Raw genomic sequence first — 6,930 nt, 5'->3', positions numbered from 1 at the left:
CCCTTCCTCCCTTTCATCACTCCCCTCACCCGTTAGTCTCCTACTGAGTATGTTGTAAATAATACTATTAGTACGGCAGAGTGCACTGTAATAATCCTGAGGCACAATGCCAGTTTGGGAAAAAAATCATATTTTTGCGGCAGTTGATAAAAAATTGTCATCATTGTGAGCCTACTGGTCTTATTAGTTAAATTATATACCAAACTACAATTACAACAACATAGGCCTACAGGTGTACAATAGTGTAGTAAAAGATGATGAGAACTAGTGACACTTATTACTAATTATATTGCAAACTCATGTGGTTGTGTGGTTATACATTGATGTATTCAGAGTTCACTACAAGGTCATCTGTCTAACCGTTAGTGAAGTCTGAACGTGAAGAGTGTATGTGAACATTGGGTAATTCAATTAATATACAAGTAGTAATATGCTACGATTATGAGCCCATCTGTATAGTGTTAGTACCATCATCTATTGTTCATTAAGGAGAGGCGAGAGTGGGCTTAAGATCTTTAATACAATGCAGTCGCACAGCTTTTACAAAAGAATTACGAGTAGATAAAACGTCAAACGGCAATTTAGACTTTTCACTTACTGACTCTGTGAAAAGTGTGAGATTTCATGGCCTAGCGTGAGAGCGTGAGATGACATGCAAAAGCGTGAGTCTCATGCTCAAAGCGTGAAGGTTGGCAGATCTGCCGGCATGTTCACATTTGACATCTTCCCGAAATGCAACGCAATTTTTTCCGGCAAGTTAAAATTTACAACTTCCTCACCAAGGATGCGCCCGCCAAAAGTATTAAAAATAAAAAAAAAATTAAACCCATCAAGTAAAGACGCCTCGCAAGACACAATGGCTTGTTTCAAATCATGCCAAATGGATGCAGTGTTCTGTGTCAAATGTGAGAAGTGGTTTCACAGAGAATGTGAATGCATCACAGAAATACAGTTCATAGACAAGGGCCACCTGCCTCATGATTTTATTTGCAAGAATTGTGCATCATTCGAGGGTCATTTCGATTTCAGGTAAGAAAACATGGTAAAGAGTTCCATACATTCTGTCTGTCTGCTGTGTGTCTGTAAATGTTCTGCTCGTTTAGCTTTTAACAGCTTATGATTATATTAATGAGGGGGGGGGGGGGGGAAGGGCTGGGTATTGATGACAGATGGTGACAAGGGGGGAGGGGGTTTAAAATGAGCAATATTTTTGATGACATAATATGTATACGCTCCCTTTTCTCAGTTGCAGATCCAGTCTGCAGTGACTGATGACAGATGATAAACAGCGACAGCGCTCTGGGGCTAAACATGAACGTTGATGACAGAGATGGTGACAGGGGGGTGGGGGTAAAAAATGAGCAATACTTTTTATGACATAATATGTGTATGCTCCCTTTTCTCTATTGTAGATCCAGTCTGCAGCGACTGATGACAGATGATAAACAGCGTCAGCGCTCTGGGGCTAAAACTAAAATGGAACAAATTCTACTTCGCCATTACAGCTTGGACACCCTCACTCGATGTATCAAGTATCCTCATTCCGATTTGTTGGTGGATTCTGATGCATACAGGAAATTAAAATCCTTTAATGGGAAAGACAATGGAAGAAAACCTATACAAGTGAGTGGTGATGGGAGCTGTTTATTCAATGCAGTCTCCGTGGCTTTATATGGAAATGAAGCTCACTCGATGGAACTACGCACCCGAACAACAATCGAACTCATTCTGCATGGCGAAGAAAATGAATAGACACCCTCGTTTCAAAGATGTTTGTTCCATGGCTGAAAGCATCACCGAGGGATACAAAAGAGGCTACTCGTCAGCATTTACCATTGCTGCCTTCAACCGTTATACAACATCCTATTGGTTCTGTGTACCCACCCCTGAATTGTCTGATTGATGAGGTATTCCGGATCTTAACAACAACAGTTCACCCCCTCAGATCAACCACAGAGATTAACGAAAATTTTTTCGTCATGTGGACAAAGGTAGAACATGTAGACTCAAACAGTTCCTGGTTTCCAAACCATTTTGTGCCTTTGCTAGTTGACAACAGTGATCAGCCAGAGATCTAGATCATCTGCTTATCTTTCCCATATCCGGCAATCCACCCTTAACTTAGAATACACAGAGACTGGGAATGAAGATGATGAGATTATCTAATCTGATTTGTTTTTCATCGAACCTGACGTATCCACCATTCACAACACCTATACTGATAATAAAGCCAACAGTGATCCTCACAATAAAGACCACAATGAAAACAGCAAAAGTATAACAGGTGAACTACAGAAACAAGGTGACAAAGATAATCTCTACAACCACTTTATGGACATTATTGAGGCATATATGGCTTCCTTACATCTGAAAAACCTGCACTGCAGAAAATTCCAACAAGGAAGAAGGAGAATCAGTTTTTTATAGTTCAGTAGGAATAGAGAAAAATATCTTGAGAGGAAAGCAGAGTGATTTCACTGATGATTGTGGAGTTTGGGACAGTGGTAAAGGTTCCATAAAAAAAGTCGAGTTTGTCGTAGACTCTGAGGAACAGCCTAGATTCATCGAAAAATATCAAGGTGCATATTATCGAAATCGAAAAAATCCGAACTCCATTTTGAATCCGCAGCCAGAACCAGAGCAAATATATGTAATCAAAAAGTACTACGCAACATTGAAGCGTGACAACAATTACAGAAAAAGAACCACCTGGATTGAAAAAGCACCACCAAATGACAAACATGGAGAGAACAGAGCATATGGAATACATTGGAATTTACCCCAATGAGCATTCACATCATGGTAATGCCAAAGCCTCTACTGGTCAATACATCCACACACAACAAGAGGTGGTTGATGAAATAAAATCAGCTGTGGCTTCTCAGCAACCAAGAGTCACATACACAAACATTGTTCTAGACTCATCATTTGACTGTCCCCGTGATCTCAAACAAGTTCAAAACTTCAAACAGGCCACAAAGCACCACAGTGGAGACAATTAAGACATCCCCGCCAAAACTCAGCTGATCAAATTCAGGCCATTCTGTCTCAGCTCAATGACCATCCATTTGTACAGAATGGCCTGAATTTGATCATACAAAAAGGAAAACCCCCGGGCTTCATTCTCTATGTTAAGGATCAGTTAACAGACATCATGAGATACTGCTCCGTCGATGCAGCTGAACCTTCAGCGATGGGAGTAGATCGCACTTTCAACCTTGGGGAATGCTATGTCACCTGCATTGTGTACAAGAACAATAGACTGCTACAAAAGGTTTCACAAGAGGCTCAAGAGCCTGTAAGGCCCTGTCTTCTTACATTGGGATGGACTTTATGAAAGCTATCATGCTTTCTTCTCACACTTGTAATGCCAGCTAGACAGCACAAGTCTGTCTGACATAGAGTGTGGTATCTTGGACGCCGTGGTCGGATCTGACGAAGAAGGCGATTTTAAAGGCCCTGAAACAGTGCTTTCCAAATTCAACCCAGCTTTTATGTTCTCGCCATCTCATGGAAAATGCACGACATCGGCTGCAGGACAAAGTTGGCACCAAAAAACCCCCTGCAAATCGCCATACTGAATGATACCTTTGGACCAGACGGAGTCTCAGGTGCTGACATTTCATTTGATTTTGAGCAAAGGTCCAATTACATCATTTCAAAAGTTCAGGAAGAAGTGCCACTCTTCTCTACATACTTGCGTGAGAAGCTTTTGCCAGCCATAGAAAAGCACATTGTGGAACCACGCTGGACGGTGGGCAGTATCCCACTGAACTGGAAGAACAACGAGGCCAAACCACATACTCAAACTGGAATTCAGTTGGACTCCCCACAAGCTTGCAGATATGATTGACAAAATTCAGTGCATAGTGAATCTCCAGTTTGCCGATGTAAGACGAGCGCTGCATGGACAAGGAAATTTTCAGCTGGTCCCACAGTGTCAACATTTTCAGATTTCCCACACTAGCTGGCTGTCAAAAACAAAAACTTAAAAGGACAAAGCGTATTCGTACTTCGACACACTGCTACTACTCCGTGTACCCTTGGTCCGCCTTGGAAAAGGTACCTCCATTTCTCACCCCACCCAAGTGTAAAAGGGGTAGATCTACCAACCAAAGACAGCGAAGGTTTTGTGATTGTAGGTGCTTCGCATGTAACAGGATGCAGCACCTGTAAGAGATGCTGTGTGATTGTTGTAGTCGTTGTCGTTGAGTCTGTGGTCTTCGGAACTGGAATGTTATTGTTATAATGGGCGGTCGGGGGAAAAGACTGAAGCACGCTGTCCAGATCTAGATCTAGGTTGAATTGAATGGCTACAGGTCCCAGACGGCAATTAGATGTAAGAGTCCATATGAGTCATTATGAGAGCTGCTTTCCAGACGGCTCCGGACGGCCTCTGGACGGCTCCAGACGGCAATTAGTAGGACCCATCTAGATCTAGAAATCCAGACCTAGATTCTAGATTAGATTCTAATAGGAAGTGGCTATTCTGAGATTCTCATCCGGGGTGAGAATAGAAAAACGATCTACCTCTCACCCCGGGTGAGACTTGCGACCGTAGGCTATTCTCACCCGGTCTGAAACAAGACCTGTTTTTCCTCATTTCAGAATACTTTCTATCGATGTGGATGATCAAATTGATAAAAGCCAAGAAAAAATTACGTTATAGCACAAAAGTAAGCTAATTTGATTGTCTTCAAAGATGCTATGGCTATTTCACTGTTCGAATCGAGCCGAACTACGCGGGTCGCCATTTTGTTTTGACCGGAAGTTCTCGCGCTACTCCTCTCTCTCTCCACTGCCCACAGACAAAATTGTACGCTTTTAGTAGGCTATCAGTTGTAATGGAACGTTTGTTCACGGCACAGAATTCTACAATTTTTCTGTTATAATCACAGTGTAGAATTCTGTGGTTTAGGGTGAACGCAAAATTTGTTGGCCTAGATCTAGGCTATAATGGTTAACGCGCACCGGGTGAGAATCTATAGCCAAAAGACTCGCCTGCACTATTCTCACCCAGGGTGAGAATAGAGGTGGCCATTCTAATAACGAAGTGTATACAGACCCGGTAACCGGGAACAAAGTCACGAAGTATACAGACCCGGTAGGGGAACTCTTTTGTGAGGTCGGAAAGTTTCAGCGCCCAGACCCGGTTGTGTGTGTGTGTGTGTGTGTGTGTGTGTGTGTGTGTGTGTGAGGAGAGAGAGAGAGAGAGAGAGAGAGAGAGAGAGAGAGAGAGAGCAGGGGAAAGTGCTAGCAAAATATGACAGGCCCCAGCTAACATGAGGGAACGAGAAAAAGATAGGTGGGGAGAAAGAATGACAGAGACAAACAAAGAAAAAGAGAATGCGAGCGATACACACACACACACACACACACACAGAGAGAGAGAGAGAGAGAGAGAGAGAGAGAGAGAGAGAGAGAGAGTAGAGACAGAGACTGCTCAATTGAAATTATGACACTGTTCTTTTCTTCAAATTGTGATTCCTCCAAGTCCAACAAACGGAGGAAAAACGATCGTTCATCGAAAAGACATCCGCAATCTTCATTTAGATCTAGAGATCTAGAGATCTAGAGATCTAGAGATCTAGATCTAGATCTAGATCTAGGCTAACCTCGAAACTAGATCAATGATTTATGTCTGTCTATCTAAACCTAGGCCATATAGATCTAGATCTAGAAGAACCTAGTCTAGGTCTAGATCTACCCTGAGCCAAGAGGGCGCTGAAACTTTCCGAATTCACAAAAGAGTTCCCCTACCGGGTCTGTATACTTCGTGACTTTGTTCCCGGTTACCGGGTCTGTATACACTCCCTTCTAATAATATCATCATACCAAAAAGTCAAAGTGTACAAACTTAGGACTTCACAGGCCTACCAACCAATTTGCTGGCTATTCCTTCTCTTGACTTGTATGATGGGTCCACTTGGGGCTTGACTCTTGACTTCGGTGATTTCAATTGGATCAGGCCTTCAATTTCAATAGATCTAGAATCTAGACTAGATTTTAGATCTAGATTATCTAGATCTAGATCTAGTCTAGATTCTATGTCTCGTGGAGATCAAGTAGAAAGCACAAATATAAGGCAATCACAATGTTGATAGCAGCAGTGGGTATGAACGTACCCGGAACTTGTTTACTGAGCCTCCCTCCAAAGTCAGCAGTCAGCCAAACAAAGGCCAAGACTAGATCTAGGCCTATTTCCCAATTCCACTCAAAATGAATAGGGATCGCTCAAAACAATAACAGAGGATGGGCGGTGTCGTGTGTCGTGTAGTCGTGTTGTTGTAGGCGCTAATCGATACCAGTACTCAGTACTTGTTAAGAACGACCCCCTAATAGTCCAACGTTCAGATAAATTAAATAATTTTCCTCGCTTAGCCTAGGCCTAGATCTAGATCTAGACTTAGATCTAGATCTAGATTCTAGTCTTTTTCAATACCAAAGTTTTTTAATCTTTGGGATTTTTTAAAAAAATCTAAAAAGCGCTCGAATGTGTCATTGCAATTTTTGCCTATAATCAACATATAAAAAAACTAGATCTAGAGGATAGATCAGTCTTTGAAGACAAAAATGCTGCCCACGTAAGTTGATTATACACCCGATGACAAAATTTCGTTTTGGCAGTGTGGGTTGCCAAAGTGCAAATTTAAGGTATATATATATATACACATACTCACACATTCACCCAGACGTGCGCGCGCGAGCCACTCCCTTCGCAAATTATCAACAAATCTCGAGAACAGAATCCGTTCGGAGAAATAGAGTTAAAGTTTATTTTCCCGAGCGTTCGGAGAAAGAGAGCCGACCAATTACACTAACCTTAGTCCCTTAGTCGATATAGTACTCGATATTGGCCAGTATCGACTAGTGGCCCACCAAAGTCTCGCAGCAAATAGTCTAGACCAGAGACCGTTAATAAAAATCATT

The 6,930-nt window shown here is 42.2% G+C and overlaps 1 protein-coding gene across 1 annotated transcript in view; it reads right to left on the bottom strand.

The window, feature by feature from the left end:
• LOC101849932 (protein lifeguard 2) overlaps positions 1-6,283 on the bottom strand; it is a gene marked incomplete in the record, with an annotated part of 33,993 nt that extends 27,710 nt beyond the window's left edge. Inside the window, 1 exon segment of the mRNA XM_035970062.1 lies at positions 5,878-6,283.
• Between the last annotated feature and the right edge of the window lie 647 nt (positions 6,284-6,930).

The sequence above is a fragment of the Aplysia californica genome, unplaced genomic scaffold (genome assembly GCF_000002075.1).
Source record: "Aplysia californica isolate F4 #8 unplaced genomic scaffold, AplCal3.0 scaffold00215, whole genome shotgun sequence".
In the NCBI taxonomy this organism is placed as follows: Eukaryota; Metazoa; Mollusca; class Gastropoda; order Aplysiida; family Aplysiidae; genus Aplysia; species Aplysia californica.
The sequence above is the reverse complement of the archived record's forward strand: the minus strand, read 5'-3'. Positions and strand labels throughout refer to the sequence as shown.